This window comes from Epinephelus fuscoguttatus, linkage group LG4, assembly GCF_011397635.1.
Source record: "Epinephelus fuscoguttatus linkage group LG4, E.fuscoguttatus.final_Chr_v1".
NCBI classification, from domain to species: Eukaryota; Metazoa; Chordata; class Actinopteri; order Perciformes; family Serranidae; genus Epinephelus; species Epinephelus fuscoguttatus.
In genome coordinates, this window is record NC_064755.1 from 31,419,295 (window position 1) to 31,437,252 (window position 17,958).

The window sequence follows — 17,958 nt, forward strand, 5'->3', positions numbered from 1 at the left end:
ATGGCTCCAAGTAATTAAGGTCCTGAACAGCTGGAATGAAGTTCACTGTAAAAGGTGAAAGCACTCATACTGGACTAATGTTAGCATGTGGATTTGTTGTTTTATATAAATTTTGTTTTCATTCTCTCGCTCATATTTTGCAGACCTGATTAATGAAATGTAGGATTATTAAAGCTTTAAGGCCGGGAATTATTTCTGTGTTTTATTTCTGCTTGTAGCATTCTGATGCTTAAATTCAACAACAATAATGCAACAGATAAATTATAAAGCAGCTCCCTGCTGTTAAATAACAGAAAATGGCATTGCTGAGCATTAAGAGAACTTTTTGCTTGCTTCATCCTAAAACTGGTCCAGCTGTTGTCCATCTGTGATTGTGAGCCTGCAGGGGGCTAAAGTACTATTAATGTGCGTATTTGGATAACAATTTGCGAGAATGGTTCAGTGCCTTGAGGCCACCATACATCGGCAGCGGCGCTGCAGTGCGCGCAATGGGCGTGCGCACGCCCCGGAGTGCTGCTGCGCGCCCCCGCATGCGTGTATGTGTGTGTGTCGGTGAACTGGTGGGAGAGGAGAGGACCAGTGTGTGTGACTGAGGCAGAGGAGACAAGTGCAAAAGAGGCTCGGCGCTGAACGGGACTCCACGTAAATAAACACAGCAGACGGTATCGCTCTGGCGCAGGGGAGGACTGAAGACACGGAGAAGGCTTCGCGTTTCGCACCGCCGAGGGAGGAGATAAGGTGAGCCAAATTATACCATTCATAATAAACACGTGTCGTGTGGCTTACAGTTCGCTGTCAGGAGTTTGTGGGGAGAGGAAAGCGGCGCGTTGAGTTGGATGCTGATACTGTCCTCCTTTACCGCTTGTCCCTCATGAGCGCAAAGATGCGGGGGTTGTTTTCAAAGCTGCATCTCTAAAAATAATTTTCAGATAGCCTTCAGCTTGTGGTCATCAGCGAGAGCAGGTGCAGGTGTGCAGGATCCGGAGCGCGACTGTCAAAGCAAGGCATGACACATAGCATGGTGCTGAGAAGATGCTGAGACTCTGAACCTTTGATATGATCTGTTCTTTGCTTCATGATGCTCACATCAGATCACAGATAGATAGATAGATAGATAGATTTTCTGTGTCTGACATTTGTTTTTGTGCCATGTGTTGATGAAATAGCTGTCCTCTTACACAAAATCCTCCCATGTCCTTAAGCTGATTTGCTCCCCACATGTTTAATTCTCCTCATATTCATATCACAACTCTGTCTTGTTTTGACTGACCGGTCAGTTTGTTTAGTCTAATTTCCCCTCATCACACTCAATCTGATTACGATAGCCCCCCAGAGATTCACCAATTACATCCCATGCCATTTATTATACAAGCCAAACAAATGCTTCACTGAAGAAAAAAAACCCTCATTCCCACCCAAATCCTCTGCTTACTCCCCCTCCTCCTCATCCTCCCCCTTCCCTCTGTCTCCCTTTGGTCAAAGCTTCAGTCAAGGGGGAACTCACCATCATGCAACAACACCCCCCACCCCCTCTTCTTCCTCCGCTCATCCCCAGACACTCTCACACACACACATGCCTCAGCTGCACACTTTCGCTGCTTGCTCAGATAGCCTGTATTAATACAATGCTAATGACCTCTGCTTTATTGTGTGAAGCTCTTGTTCTTACTTTCTCTCTGAATGGGCTGACACACTTTCTAGCAATGTTTATTCACTCCAGGCAGACTATTGTTAATCTGTCTAAGAAGATAACAATATCCCCCCTATCTGTGCCTTATGTCTCGTTTGCATTAATTCACAAACAGGCGGCAAAATGTGTGATACCACTTATGCATATCCCCGAGACTCTGTTTGTGTGTGAGCCTTTTGGAGGTCTCTTTAGTCATATCTCCACTGTCGTAAATCAGGATGATGCTTAAGCCCGGAGAGCCACTACTCTGCAGCTACTCGAGCTCTACTGACAGGACATTTCAGGCTCATTTGACCAATGTGGAGAAATCGGGACAAGATATTGACCTACATTGTGCTGCCATCTTTACTTTCACCCTCAACACAAACGGCACTAGGCAGGGAGATTTGCATAACTAAGGGATTATGATGACACACGTTGGCCGGAGTTATTGTGAGAGCACCAGTCAGTCACAGTGCTGACCTAAAACCAATGGCGGGCAGCTCTGCTGTGGGGGCTATGGGAAAAGCTTGGGTGTTGAAGGGAAAATGCCACTAATTTCACCCCGTGGGCATCAGGAACACGCAGAGTATTCTGCGAGAAGTGATCAACGCTCCTTCTGTGAGCGGCCGTCTGTGGCATTATGAACTCCGCCAACCGCAGGACGGGACAAAGTGCCTCATACATAGAAAGACTTGTTCTTGTGTCACTTGTGATGATGACATCATTTCTTACAGGAACTGATCTGAACCTGAGAGGCTTTCATTCTGTGATTCATTTCACCAAGGACGAACTTCATTTATGTCACAGAAAAGTCTGTGTCATGTAGATGGGAATATTAAAGCGGCCTCAACAAACTGCAGCATTTAAAGAGAAGGAACTCAAAGTCTCCTGTATTGTCAGGCTTTGAAAAAGTAGAAGCAACATTTCTGAGGTTACATCTGGCAAATTACAACTTTGTTCTTACTTTTGTGGCTTTGACTGTTATTTCTTCGGTTTGTTTTAACTCACTCAGCCTGGTCTCACTCCCAGAGTGTCAAAAAACGCTGCTTGGGCAGTGTCTCTGGTGGGGATGCACGATATTGGATTGTTTGCCAATATCCTATATGCTGACATGTAATAATTAATTTGACTCACAAGCAGATGGAGACATGAAATAGAATACCTTTCAATGTATGTAATATTCATTCATTGTGCAAACTAAGAAAAAGCATTTTTGCCGATTCTTATGGTTCATTTTCAAGCCAATATTGGCTTACACAGATGACATGCTGACATTATCGTGCATCTCTAGTCGCTGGTGTCAGTATAATGATGCCTAAAGATGCGCTACAAATGCAAGTTGAGCTGGCTTTTTCAGTGCTCCAATGACGTAATGAAGCGTCAACCAATCCTATGTTTTTGTTTCTAGCCTTGGTACTGTGTTAGCTTAGGTAGCTGATGCTATGCTAGCTTTACGTGCACATATTGATGCAATATCTGCTGATACCGATAACAATTGATATTATTGAGAATCCCTAGTCTCTGTTGTCACTATAATGATGCCTAAAGTTGGATTCATGCTTCTGCGTTGAATCAATGCCATACCTATGATTTATGCTGTGTTCACACAACTAGCGACATAGCAACAGGCTACGGTTCAGTTTCAATGGAAGCCTGTGACATGAAGCTAAAAACTGATGCCTGACATTTGTCTCTGTGGAAGGTGGGTGTGATGTGCTACAAATCAAAATTGAGCTGGCCTCAACTTTTTTCAGCACTCCAATGATGCGGTGAAGCGTCAACCAATCCTGTGTTTTTGTTTCTAGCCTTGGTACTGTGTTATTTAGCGTGGCTATCTGATGCTATGCTAGCTTTATATGCACACAGTGATGCAATGGGGCAGTGAAATGCAATGTTAAAATGGGGCTCATACATTGAACATAAACATTTTTTTGCCAAATACAAACTTTAGATAATGTTTAGTCAAGGTGCTTTGTGGCAATTAGCAGACACACATAAGTCGGTGACAACATAACGTTAAGGAGCACTCGAGGAACACTTCAGTGGTGACTCAGCAATAATACAGCTGGTCATGCTGTTGCGTCATACAGCATTAGGCTCTGCGTAGACCTGTACCTAACGCCATAGCCTGATGTGCATCTCCCCAGAAATGTGAGTACACATTACAACGACACAGATGTCCTGTTTATTTTTGTAAGCTGAAAACATTTTCCCTCAGTGGAAACAAAGCTTTATTTACTTTAATTTCATAGATAAGAAACAAGTAATTGTGAAGACAATTAAGTCCCCACAAAATATTATTTTAAGTCCTGTGTGTGGCTTCATATAGAGAGGAAAGTTTGCTAGCTGCTAGGCTAATTTATGCAATGTCAAATGTCACAGACTCATGCTAATAATGTTAGCATGTTGGTTTTGTGGAGAAAACATGTCTACTATAAGACAGTTGTTTTGTCAGTGAACCTTTTGAGTTATAATGGAGCCAAGTTTTGTACTTGTGTTTGATATTGTCGCATAGCCATGTTTTATGTGTGTTTAGGTGTGTCAAACTTTCCAGCATTTCACAGAAACCCTGCCGCCACCTAGAAGGTGTCGTAGAGCGAGACAGACACAACACCATACCAGTATAAATGCGCTGTTGACCACTTGCGTAGGCTATGACACGTAGAGCCTATGCACAACTATAAATCAGGCGTAATTGTGTTTTTTAGCGACATCCACGATCTTTTCCAAACCATAACCAAATAGTTTTGTTGCCTAAACCTAACTGCCGACTGCTGCTTACTGCGGACCCCTTCTACTTCAAGATATAATGCAAAATGCTGCCACGGGCATCATTTTAGTATCGTTTCTGTACAAGCAGTCAGAAATATGAATGGAGATGAGGTCATTTTGACTCACCAAACTAATTGCTAAAATCTGGAAGAAAGGAATGCCATCTAAAAGGGTAAGAAATGAGCGATCAGACCAAGGCTTTTAATCAAATGATTGATTTTTTGACAGGACATTAATTATTATAACTGTTTTGATAATGAAGTTATCATTTTAGTATTTTTTCAAGCAAAAATGACAACAGTTCTTCGGTTCCAGCTTCTGTTTGCCCTCGTTTTCTCCTCAAAAAAAGTTAGACTAACCTGGAGGCTTGTTAACAACCTGTGTGGTCGTCTGGCTACTTGTATTTCCCACCCCGTCTCAGATCTCAGAGCAGTGTTAGTGTAGGCATTACTGGTAACAGTATGACCAAAACTACAACATGCACGCCCAAGTTGAATAAAACCCTAATTATCCTTTCATAAATTGCTGCGATAATTTATTTTCCGTCGAGAGTGGCAGACGCACAGTTAAATAAGGCCCCATCACAGGTCACTCCAGCTGATTGGCTGAATGATTGACTGTGTTCTGGAGACACGTGTACTCGGCTGAGGAGACGATCCAGCAGCCGTTGTGAATAGAGGAGCTGTGCTACTCAGCTGTGATGTGGCCAAATCTCCAGGGAGTGATGGAGGCCCATGCCTATCCATTAGTGTCACTGCGGTGTGGGTGTTTCTTCCCAGTGGGCCAGGCACACACAGCAGCACAGCACACTGTCATTGCCTGGACCTCCCTGTCACAGGCATGTTCGTCTCATTTTGGGACTGATGAGCGCCTCATTAGAGGACCTCAGAGGGAATGCTGTCCCCCCCACCCGCTTCACGGCTGTTTGAGCACTCGCCTTAGTTGTAATTTGGACAAATGTATGCAGGGGCAGATGAGTACATGCAAAGAAGGACATACATGCTTAATACACACACACACACACACACACACACACACACACACACACACACACACACACACACACACATTCTTTCTGCCTCCCTGTGTGTGTGTGGGTCCTGTATGGTTGCAAGCTGGTGGGCGCAATTAGAGTTTCACACTCAGTTAGGCAGCAGTCTCTAATGGGGATTGACACGTTCCTGCGGATCCACTCCACACAGCTGCAACTGTTGATGTTTACATACTAGACCTGTATTATATTATTAGGAGTGGATGATGACAGAAGGAAATTTGATATTGGATGATTTATCTGTTGCTCTTAGCGAGACTCTGGCTGCTTTTCTGAGTAATTAGATAAAAAGATGTGCATATACTTTTCTATTTTCTGTTACTATCTCCTGCAACAACAGCCTCAGCGGTTTATACGGAGTTATTGATTAAATTAGTGGGTTAATCAAAACAGAAAATAATCAGCAGCAGCTGACAATCAAATAATTGTTTAAGTTATTTATTAAGCAACCATTCTCCAGCTTCTTAAATGTGAGGATTTGCTCCTTTTTTCTGTTTTGTATGATTGCAAATTGACTATCTTGCTGTTTTTGACTGTTGGTTGAACAAAACAAGCGATCTGAAGACGTCTCCTGTGGTTCTGGGAACTTGTGATGGGCTCTTTCCAGCATTTTTAAGACTCACTGATTTGTCAAAAGGTAATCAACAAATAAACTGTATGAAAGTAATGCTAAATTGCAGCCCTTGTGTTGAAATAATATGGTATCCTAAGGTGCATTTCATCCCAAACAATTTGTTAATTAATCAGTTAACTGTAGAAAATTTGATGATGTATTATTTACTTGAGTTGTTTCTTGAAGCAAAATGCCAAATTTGTTTTGGTTGTAGCCTCTCAAATGTGAGTATTTCCACTGTTTAGTCTTCTGTGATTGTAAGCTGAATATCTTTGGGTTTTGATCTGTTGGTTGTACCAGGGATGCACCAATTTATTGACCAAACATTGATATCGGCCAGTATTTGCCTTCTTGGCTGACATCAGCCTATCAGCAAATATAATGACATTCATCAATGGCAGTGGCCAACCTTTTTTTTTGTTGTTGTTGTGTAACACCAATTTTGTGCAAGCTAAAAAGCAAGGGTCGAGACTAACGGTGTCTCATCGTCACGGGTACAACATAAAACATAAAACAGAGGTCTTCCCCAGAACGCCTCTGGGACAGAGCGACACAGTAAAACCACTATTGACGTGTCAGGGGACACACCCTATTGTTTCCCTGATAATGCTTTATTGTGAACAATAACAATTATTTGTTGAAATGAGCAGGAACAGAGTTAGTTAATGTTAGCTGTTAGCAGGTGGTGGCCGCACCTAAGAGCTAATGGACGTTGCATTGAGTTACATTTTGACGCTTACAAGCTAAATTCAGTAAAAATGAGTATTGGGCGAAGGTAAATTGTCCTCATGGTGTTTTCAAATGCAATGTTCTAACCTGTTTAGAACCAAATTATGTTTAAAAATATTGTAATAGTGGATTTCTATACTAAATGCACTCATAAATCATTAGAAAAACATTTGATTAGGATACTTAATTATGTGTTGCTGTTTTTTTCCGTCCACTCTAATGGTTGAAGAATCTTAACGAAGAAATCACCAAACTGGAAAAATGTCAATAAATGGTCTTAATAGACCTTTCTTCAACAAAAAATGTATTTATTTTCAATGAGTAGTTAACTCACATTAAAGGAGCTATATGTAAGAAATCTAAAGCAAATAGTCGTAAAATCATCCTAATATGTCACAGAGACTAAGGAATAATGTTCATATAACATACTGATCTCACCGACAACAATAGTACAGCCAGAATATTCGCATTTAAAAAAAAATTTTACGGTCCGCAAATCATGTTTATGTTTTGAATTTGTGTTTTGGCCTGTTGCGCCACCCACCGCCGTCTACCAGTCACGCAGTCAGTAGAGTCTCAGCATCAGTTACAGTTACGACTGAGCTACAGCAGCATGGCAAACAGCATTAGCAGTGTCCCAGTACATAGCATTAGCAGCCGGCTCCTCCTCAGCTGTATCCCGGCAGCAGCGTTAGCAGCAGAGAAGACGGACTTGCTTGAACGGTCCGCTGGAAAACCGAAGATCAAGGACGCGGCGACGCGGCCCTGCCACGGCAGCTGCCCGTGGGCAAACAAATCAGTCTCCAGCATGCCACTGTCCAGCAACCTCGAATCTGTAGGGGAGGGGGGGCGGACACGACTCGCGGCAGTATTTTGAATTTGAGTGCAGTAACCGTTTTGGCCACATTCTTACATATAGCACCTTTAATGAAAAAAGCGATGCATTATAACACATTGCATCTATATTTTGCATTGTATTTGTCATCAGGACTCAACATTTCTGAAGTATTTCCAGAAAACAGTAAGTTGAAAACTTCCTCAGATAAATAATATGTCTACATAATCAATGAAATGCATCATTGCAGATTGTATTATTAGAAAATCAAATTAGAGCAGTATTTCTTCTACTCATTTTCCAGTGACATTCAGATCTACTGTCCATTCCAGTGGGCGGATGTTTTTGAAAAAAATTAGTAAAAGCTACTGATGTTTTGTAGGATTTTTTGACATGTATAAATTATGTAACATCTCATGTTTACTTTAAACACAGTCTAAACACAAGTTGTATACTTCAATAGACTAAAACTTACCTTGCACTTCCTCCTTGCCTCACAGTCGGCCATGCTTGTTTAACAAAGGGGGTGTGGCTCTACTGCAGTCCACTTTAGATGATGTGGAACACTGTGATTGGCTCATAGACATCCCATCAAATAAATCTGTGCACTTGGGTGGAGTCAGATGACACTAATCATAGATCTAGACATAATAGAAAAGTTATGTCCACTGGAATGGACCGGGGATCTGAATGGGTTAACTGTAGTTTTTGGAGCGAAACTTGGAGGCCGTTTACACATACACGGTGATTTTGATAAATGGAGACATCTTCCTTCGTTTGTGCCCTTCGTTTACACGCAAACGGAGAGTTCTCCTTTGAAAACATGTCTTTCTAAAAACTCCAGCCAGAGTGGAGATTTTGGAAAACTCCAGTTTTGCGTTTGCATGTAAACTGAGATAAATGGAGATAAACGGAGGTAAATGGAGTTATAGGCAGCCGACGTCACAGTATGCGCTGGAACTTGCGCCTGTGTCAAAAGTGCAACTTATGTTGCTATGGTGACAATGGATACATGGAAGGCTTGAGCTTCTCGTTACACTGCCACCTACAGGTTTGGCATGCTCTTGTGTATATGTACACGGGTAAGTGTAAACGAAGATCTTTTTGAAAATGGAGACAGTGAAATGTCCGTTTATGAAAATAGCCGGCCACGTGTAAAGGGCCTCTTGAATAAATACAATTGTTTGAAGGGAAATTTGTTGATGATTTCGCAGCAGTTTAAATCAGATATTAGAGAATATTAGGGAATTATATTCATGAAGACGCTTTTGGAGCAGTCACATTTTTCAAGTGAAAGAAGCTTAGTTTAAGGGTTGTTTCAGAAATGTATGATTGAATTAGTGCTCATTCAATGGTAATCTAATGAAGGACAGAGTCACTTTAAGGCTGTTCAGTCATTTTGTATAATGAAGACTTTGTTGTTTCCCTGGCACAAAAAGGATAGATAGATAACAAAAAAAGCACACACTCAAAAAAAATCTGTATTGGTGTCCCAGAGTTTCAGTCAGCGCATCCCCAGGTTGGACCACACAAGCAACTTGAATATGTCAGTTTGGGCTCTGGGAATTAATCAGCAGAATCATCAATAGTGAGAGATGCTGTTAGTTGCAGCCCTGATATTGTCTTTTCTGAATTAGAGGGCTGTGCTGTTTCATTAGGTTGCAGTTTTTGGGCAGCAGGTAATGTTGACAGATGGCGGGTGAGTAGCGGTCAGTGCGGATGTCCCTGGACGGCCCACTGTGACCGAATCATTACACCAGAGCTTTACACCATGACAGTCATCAAGCCCAATCACTCAAGGTTACCCGGGGAACGCTATTATCGCCTCTGTCAGGTTATTACACCCCTTGGAGAGAACAAAGCATTTAGAGTTGCTCTTTTCTGTCCAAAGCAACTGCAAGGGAGTGACGGCAATAGAGGCCCCCTTTGAAGTGGGAGGTTGGGGTAATGGATCGTAGTGTTGCGGGTTTTATGTTCCCTCTCTACCCCCAGTAGAGCGCCTGACAGGTTAACTAGCTGCACGTAGCACTAGATCTGACTCGCAGTCAACCTTGAGTTTAGGGGCTTGATATGCACAAATGAAGATGAGACTTGAGTTGTGCATGCAGAGTATATTTTCTGAATGCTCATGAGATGATCTGCTGTCTTGCCACCCACTGGAAGAAGTGGAGGGAGGGAAAGGAAAAGCAGGAGTGTTTTTGAAGCTTTCAGGGTTGCAGGAGGGAGGAGGGGTGGATCATGTACCTCGCTCGACGCTGAGAAGGGGCAGGGGGAACAAAGGGGGTCTGTTTTCTGTGTCTGTACTGGCGGGGCGGCTGTCCTCGCCTCTTTCTTGCAGCGTAGGGGGGGTGATTCAGGGTTATGGCTGAGGAGATCCACAATAGAAACTCGGGTGTTGGAGCCTCTGTTTGAGCACACATTTGTTCCTGTTGAAGAGGACTGGAGAGGCAGTTCTTGCTACCGACTGCCTCGAGCCCGTTGAAGCTCTGGCCAACTTTGGATAGGCAGCAGATGTTGGAGAGAGGTAGTTGGTGGCCCAGTGGCATCACATAACAAGGACCACTGCTTCCCTTTCCCGTCCTGAAAACAACAGGAGGTGGGCATCGCTCCACCGGCAGGGTGTAGGCTCGCCAAAATTACAGAGAATTCAGGAAGAGTGTGCACTTGAATGCTTTTCTAGTCTGTTCTCAAGCCTCCATCTTCCTCCTATTTGCATAGAGCTTAAGAGTAACTCGGCCGCACATCCCACTCTCTGTTGGCACAGTGACGCAGCCCACTTGTGTTGTCTAATGGTTCAGCAAATACATTGCCACATTCTGCTTTTAAAATCTGAGATTTAAAGAGTGGGCCCTGCCAAGAAATCCAAGCCTCCACACTCTCTCCAGCCTGTTGTTGAGCGTTACACCCAATAAACTTAAAGAAGTGGGGGTATGCGGAGATAAGCAGAGCGAAGGCGTAGATTATCTTTTTGCCCCAGCACATGATGCAACAGTGATTGAATCAACAGGAAAGACGGGGACACTTAGCTGTCAGCTCATGAATAAAGTTGACATGGAGACACAAAGTGGCTTTTCCATGGTTCAGGAGGCTCCCTGACCTCGAGGTCTTATTTAGGCCAGGCCCTCTAATGCCCTTACCCTCTGCTCCACCCTCTACCCCCTCCCACACCCCGGCCGAGGGTAAGACACCATGTTAGCAGCTCAGCAGCCACCACTGAAGGGTCCTTAATCCAAGTAGGATGACAGCTTGGCTCTTGATGCTGTTTCTGTGGCGCTGAGACCAATGGGCTTTTCTTTCCCTCTTTTTCATCTCTTAAACCCCCCAAACACAGCCACAGGAATCCTGGGAAAAAAAAATTCTCCCGGGGGAGACAAAGGAATGGGATGGTAAACAAATCCAAGTGTAGATCTGAGATTCCTCCATTCAGAAGAAGATAAATGTGCATGTCCTTTGAGACATATACAATGCTGCCTTGGGTTGCTTTGTTGTTGTTGTTGTTTTTTTGTCCTGGTGCCACGTGTTGTGTAAAAAACATAATCTATACAGAGATAATCTTTGTCCGGGCTTCGGAATGATTAGGGAAGATTGAGGTCAGGAAACCATTAGAATCATAAAATTTGGTGCCACTGTCAAACCAGATCCCTTTTCCTCCCTATACGCCAATCAGCTGAGCCGACCACAGATCACATGCGGATAGAGGTCCAGACGGGCCAGTAGTCACCAAATGATACAACAATGAGCATCAGATACGTTTGCCAGTTGACTGAGTGACTCTGCCAGGAAGCTCTGACAAATTGTCCTTCTCCCCATTGATCACGCTGACACACTGATGTGTAGTTAACACTGGAAACATTCAGGAGCCTCAGTAACATGCTGCTTTTCCTGAAATGTGGGGGTTGTTTAGCCTTGTTTAGTTTGACTATTTGAAAATTTTTAGCTCTGAAATTTGTCAATTGATTTGTCCAGTTGATTGACGGGACAGCCATAGTCATTCATCAAGTGAAAAGGTCAAATATTTCTTGGTTTTATATCAATTTAAATTTAATCTGTTTGGCTTTTTGAGCGGTTGTCAGACAAATGATCATCAATCATCTTGCATTCTGGGCATTTGTTTTTAGTTTTTTCTGACATTTTACAGACTAAGCAAATTGGTAGAAGAACCAACAGATTAATACATGTTGAAAATGATTATTACATGTATCCCTAGAGATCTTTGGCCAGGAGATAATATAGAAAATATTTATCTGAATTTATAAAATAGACCTACATTAAAATAGGGCTGGGCAATATGGAGAAAGTATTGTAATAATTTTGACAAGCTATTGTGACAGTGTTGTAAGGTTCACTTTTTTACTTTTACAAAATATTCACAAAATGAGATATTTCATAAATAACCATCAGTGTTGTGGGTAAAATGACTAAGTGGATAAATGCAAATAATAGAACAGCTACAGCAGTCTGGTAAGTTCAGAAAATTTACTCTAATGCAGCCTTTGAAACCAGGAAAAGACAACACTTATCATATTACGATACCCAAAATCTAAGACAATATCAAGTCTCATATCATAATATTGATGTGAATCCGCTTTTACGTCTGGAATCTCCCGTCTACAGCGGGCTTGAGACGCGTACTCATTGAAGACGATTCCGAATTGCCGTCTTTTCCTGTGGGCTCCTTCAGGAATCCGATCCCATTTGGTTCGGCGGTGGGAACCCCTTGCGACCGTATGCCTTTGCTGACATCTACCCCAGCAGAATTCCAACCGTGGACATTCTGCACAGAAGACGAGTGCTCTAACCACTACACTGGGGAGGCCCCATATCTTAATATCGATGTAATATTCACATACTGCCCAGCCTTAACCAGAGGTGTGGACTTGAGTCACATGACTTGAACTCCAGTCGGCCTCAACGCAAATTGAATGACTTTAGACTGGAAATGAAAAATCACAAAAGACTTGACACTCAACTTGGACTTTGATACCAATGATTTGTCTCCAGTAAGTTCAGACTTAAGCTTCTTGATTTGAAAACACTTCATTTTTTAAGTACAGTGAATTTTCAGCACAGAGCTTTTATTTTGAAGTGCCATTTCCTGCTGTAGTGTGAGAGACTAACCAACAGCTTCTTGACAGAGACGGCAGACTAGCTCTACGACATGGCCAAACACAAGCATGATGCCAAATGTATGAACTCTGTGGACCTTGAATTAACGACTAAGGAGAAATCTGGACCCTGTGGCTGGACCAGCTGGGAACCACTGATTTAAAAAGTGCGCCACGAATCAGTGAATTTCCCCTCATTCCCTGCGAGTCGACGCTGAATTCCCTAGATCTACTTTGTTAGAGCCAATCTGACAGTGTCCAATCAAGTTGCAGCAAGGAACTATAAAGACTTAAAGTTGAGCACCACATGGAAAAAATGACACCAAAGATAATTTTGTTGGTGTTAAAAAGACTGCAGTCGTCAACATAAATGAATTGCAGTACGCAAAATGTGCAGGTGGAAAATTACAACTTCCAACAAACTTGTTTTAACAAATTAATACACTTTTTTTTAAAAAAGCAGGTGTGATTTTTCTAAGTGTAATATGTTTTTACTCTTTTGTTAAAATCATATTACATTTGGTGCAGAGTGCGTAATGACTTCGGACTCAACTACAACAACTTGAGACCTCCCTTTCACTTGCAAAACATTGACTCGGTCCTTCCTCTCATTTATACTGTACACTGTATGTGTGCCATATTTATTTTACCCTCTTTTTCCTGTAATTGCACAACACAGATCACCAGATTTAAGCAGTTTTCAGGACTCCGGTTTTATCAAGGACATAATTTTTAGGGGTAAATTGCCTACAAATTTGATTTATTAACAGAAACCCAAGGACATCCACCGTGGAGTTCACTGTGCTCAGGCCCTGTGCCAAAGCAATTTAGGATCAATTGCGAGCAATGGAATAGCAATCAGTATAATCTCCTTGTGGTCAGTCCTTTCCTGGGTTCTCAGCGCTGGGCGTCTTTAGGAGCTGGAAGGATGTAATTGTCACTAAGATAATTCCTTGCTGTGGGCTAGCTGGGCCCGGCTGCAAGGAGGGGAGGATGGACAAATGGCAACTTCATTTATCAGGATCTCCTCTGAGGCTGGCTGGCCTGATAACCCAATCAAACGTCTAGTGTGGCTGAGAGCTGTCTGGGCCAACACTGGGCTTTTTCAGCTCTGTGTTTGTCTCTCTGTCTGTGTGGAAATATCAATGAGTCTTTGTCAGTGTGCCATGGTTTATAGCCAAAGTCCCAGAGTGTTAAGTCTCTCAAAGCAGAAACAACACTAAATATCTTTACATTTCACAAGCAGAAGTCTTCTTGTCCATGTGCTCCGTTTCCTGTATATTTTATCACACAATTACACCATTGTTTATTTAGATCTTGGCGATGAATGACATTCCTTCTGTTGGTTTTAGTTGGTATTGTTCTGGCAGAGGTTGAAAAGGCTCTGGTCTGAGGCAGACCTAATGCTCGGGTCTTCAAGGTTGGCTGGTTTTGGGCCTCTCAGGGCTCAAGTCACAATGACCAGGTCTCTGTATGAGCGGAGCCATGGTGGACATGTTACTCAAAGGGGTTACAGCGTGACAGAGAGCACGCCTCCACAGATCCTGTGAGGGGAAAATAGGACACTTTGACTCACTAGTCATTTGTGATGTGTCATTGAGGTGGAATTCATATAGCTCCTGGTTCTGAAGTCAGTATCCTGATTGTATTTGACATGTTGGGGTATGTGGAAGGCCCAGCTTGGAGTCAAGGGGCACTCTTTAGATGTTCAGTGATGCTTTCATGAAATGTGATTGGTGTGTGGAATAGTAGATGAAATTGTTAGCTGCTGTACTCGCTCTTGGTTACATGCATTTTGTCAGCTTTGTGAGTGAAACTTAAGTGCACATCTGAAGCTTTTACATAATTGTTAAAACCGCTATCTCAGTAAAAATCTCAGCTCCCCTTGATTGAATGATAATGATTAAAAATTGTACTTTCAAAGCCGGCCTCTGAGATCCTGATGGGCACGGTGCTTATGGAATTATTAAAACCTGTTTTATAATCTCAGCTTGTAGCCATGTGATTTAAATAAAGGAGCAGTCGCTGCCCTGAGAGCAGATTATGCACTGATCTCTACCACTGTCTGTCTCTGACTCTCTCTGTTCCTCTGAGTATTTCCTTTCCTTTCTGATCCTCTTTCTTCTGTATCACTCTCAGACTATATTTCATATCTCCTTTTGCTAACCTGGCACCAGCTATTTGTAAATCCATTACTGACTTGAGAAGTCATGAAGTCAGGGTAGTAAAAAAGCTGCAGCACATCCTCCAGAAGCATGCTTTTAAAGGGATAGTACACCTACAAAATGACCATTTGTATATCACACTACTCACAGCGAGCCACCTTGAATTCATTAAGAGCACTTTGTTTTTCTTGCATGCCTCCACAGTAAATGGAGAATCCAAAAAAGGCGACCATTCTTCATACAGCAGCAAAACTATATAAAAAAATCTGTTTATAAACTCTCACACAACTGGTGCAGTATAATCCAAGCCTAACTTATCCAGTCGTATGCTCAGTACTTCCCAAACACATGCATTTTTGCTGAAATATTACAATTTAAAACAGTACAGACAGTTACAGGCATGGCTGAGTAGTGTGCCTGGGCACACGCATGCCTTTTCAACTCTGCTCAAACAGATGTTTTGACAGTTTTGTTGTTACAAATGTGGTCCCCAGTGACTCTTTGGATTTACCGTTCACTGGGGAGGCATATGAGAAACACATTTCTTTTTTTCCCCACAAATTCAAGGTAACACGCAGTGAATAATAAATGTTGATTTTGCAGGTGAAATATTGTCGTAAGGGAGTAAGCAATATAGTAAAATTAATTGCCAATCTCTTTTAAATGTAAGTATGACATTGTTGTTTAAAATGTCCATACTATGTTAAATATTAATTTATCAATACATATTGATTCAGAATATTTAAAATGGTTTCAATACTCATTTTCCACAGTATCCATACACCACTATCAACTGCTTTCTCGCTCTTATTGTTTATGTTTACTTCAGTCATTCTGCTGTTCCCTGCTACTAACCAAGAAAAGAAAAGTTTTACACGTCATGTTCTAGCCTTGTTGTATTTATCTTTGAAAAACATAATTCAAGTTTTATGCCTTTAATGTCAGTTTTCCTCTGTGGTATTGAAAACTTTTGAATACTTTATTTTGAAGTACTGCATCGGACTTAGAAATCCCAGGATTGTGACAACACTAGTCCATGTATGGAGAAATATGTGCATTTCCAAGTTAGCGTAGTATTCATGCACTTCAGAGCTGGAAATCTTATTATACTAAACTAGCGTGTCATTTTAGTTTGAGGAGTTTTTCTGTGAATTGTAGTTTAAAACCTTCTTAGCTTAGATCATGTTTAAACAGCATTTTGATCAAGTGTCAAGTCAGATGTGTCGACCATATGCTATCACCTGCAAGCTGCTGTTAGCTTACTCAGTTAGCAGCAGTCACACCTGGCATAGATATTTAATGACAGCTTATTTCTGTGTAAAAATTAGTTGTGTGGTGTAGCCTGTTTTAATTTAATGATGCATAAATCTCCACTCAGCGGCCTATATGACAAAACAACAATGGCTCCTACTGCATGAACAGGTCACAATGAGGAGAAATGTCACTGTCCCCCCCCCCCTTCTTCCCTTCCTTTCACTGGGTTTGTCAAAAGGACATTTAACCATATGAGTCAATGTAATGTCACTCACAAGGGGACAGCACTGCATGTTGTTGCTGCAGAAATGTCCATATTACAGCCTACAATCATCTGAGTCGACGTTATTATTATAATTCTTGAATCATACATGTTTACACTGTTTTATTCAGGGGTAAGGCCTTAGGCAAACCACTAGCATTCATTATATCCATGCATATTTTATGAATTTATAGATTGACTGTCTCCAACATTGCCATTAAACGTAGGAGTTGTTCAGTGATATAGTGTCTAATCAGACCAGAATAGGGGAACTACATGGAGGTCGGACTGATTGGATTCTCCACGGTCATTGGCGGTGAAAAAAATCTAATTAAGCCTTAGGCGTCCCAAGTCAAACTCCTCAGGATTACCCTGGCCCTGCACCCAAAACCCAACCCTGGGAGAGAGTGATAACTAGGCTCCCATAATCTGAAGCGATGGTAGAGTGTGTGTGTGGGGGGGGGGGGGGGTGATGATGAAATCATTGCAAACTGAATCTACCACCCAACTGCAGGGATGGCTTTCCTCACCACGGGTTCAGTTGTATGTCAGTCACGTCATTTTGGAAGCAATAGAACACCAGGTGAGTAAAAGTTTGAGAAAGTGGACCCTGTGTTAACGTTCAGCGCCACAGCAGGAAGCAGTGCATATAGCTACAGTAACATCAGCATGTTTTTTGGAGATAATGATGGAAAAACTGATTTCATGCAGAGTTTCATCCGTATAGCTCACAATCCCCCGCGCTTTGAAGTCAAATTAGAAGTGTGTCTGTATGGGTGGAAACGACAGACAGATTAGAGAACAGAAAACATGCTTTGAAGGAGCGTTGAACCCCTCCTCTCGTCCTCCTCTTCAAATCTGCCTTTTGTGACACAATATAAACCCTGCAAAGTATCTTCCCTTTTGTCCCAACTTTAGGTTGTGGGTTGGATGTACACTTTGAATTTTAGGGTTTGCCTTTCACTCGCTCTTTTGTTTTACTGTCCGCTGAGTGAAAGTGCGTGTTTACTGTGGTCGTTGCTCTTTTAACGGTCCATGAAAAGAGTCCATTTGTGAGGAGAATGACTCCCAACAGGAGACTATTGATCAGGTGTTTGCCCAAAGGAAGTAGGGATGAAGGGAGGAAAAGGTGAGGGGGTCAGGATGGGGTGAGAGACAGGGAAGAGCCAGTGACCAGGACATGCTCTCCCTCTCACCAGGATGCAGCCAGGTCTGAAATATGGCTCTTTTCTTTTGATTATGGAAACAATGCGCCTGCTGGAGGCCCGACGATATGTCCTCTCCCCATGTGTCCTCTCCCATGTCTCCAAGGTATCACTGACCTGTACCCATGTGAATACAGGCTCTGCTTTTCTATTATCACTGCATCAATGACTTGACTTGGACAATAACGCCGCAAAAGTTAAAAAGTTGCTTGTCACCTCTGTTTGCCTTCTCTTGGGATTCGATTGTTTGTGAGTTGTTTTTCTCAGCCTAGCATCAAAATGCAGCCAGAGCGAG

The 17,958-nt window shown here is 42.3% G+C and overlaps 1 protein-coding gene across 13 annotated transcripts in view; it reads left to right on the forward strand.

Moving 5' to 3' along the window:
* Positions 1 to 496: 496 nt before the first annotated feature.
* The window catches only part of LOC125887746 (neuronal cell adhesion molecule-like), a 118,194-nt gene continuing 100,732 nt past the window's right edge, over positions 497 to 17,958 (forward strand). For 9 of the 13 annotated variants that reach the window (XM_049574790.1, XM_049574795.1, XM_049574793.1 and 6 more), the window contains exon 1: positions 497 to 738. The gene's annotated coding sequence lies outside the window, so the exon portion shown is untranslated. The remainder of the gene's footprint in view (positions 739 to 17,958) is intronic. The other 4 variants (XM_049574798.1, XM_049574800.1, XM_049574802.1 and 1 more) reach the window with 2 other exon arrangements.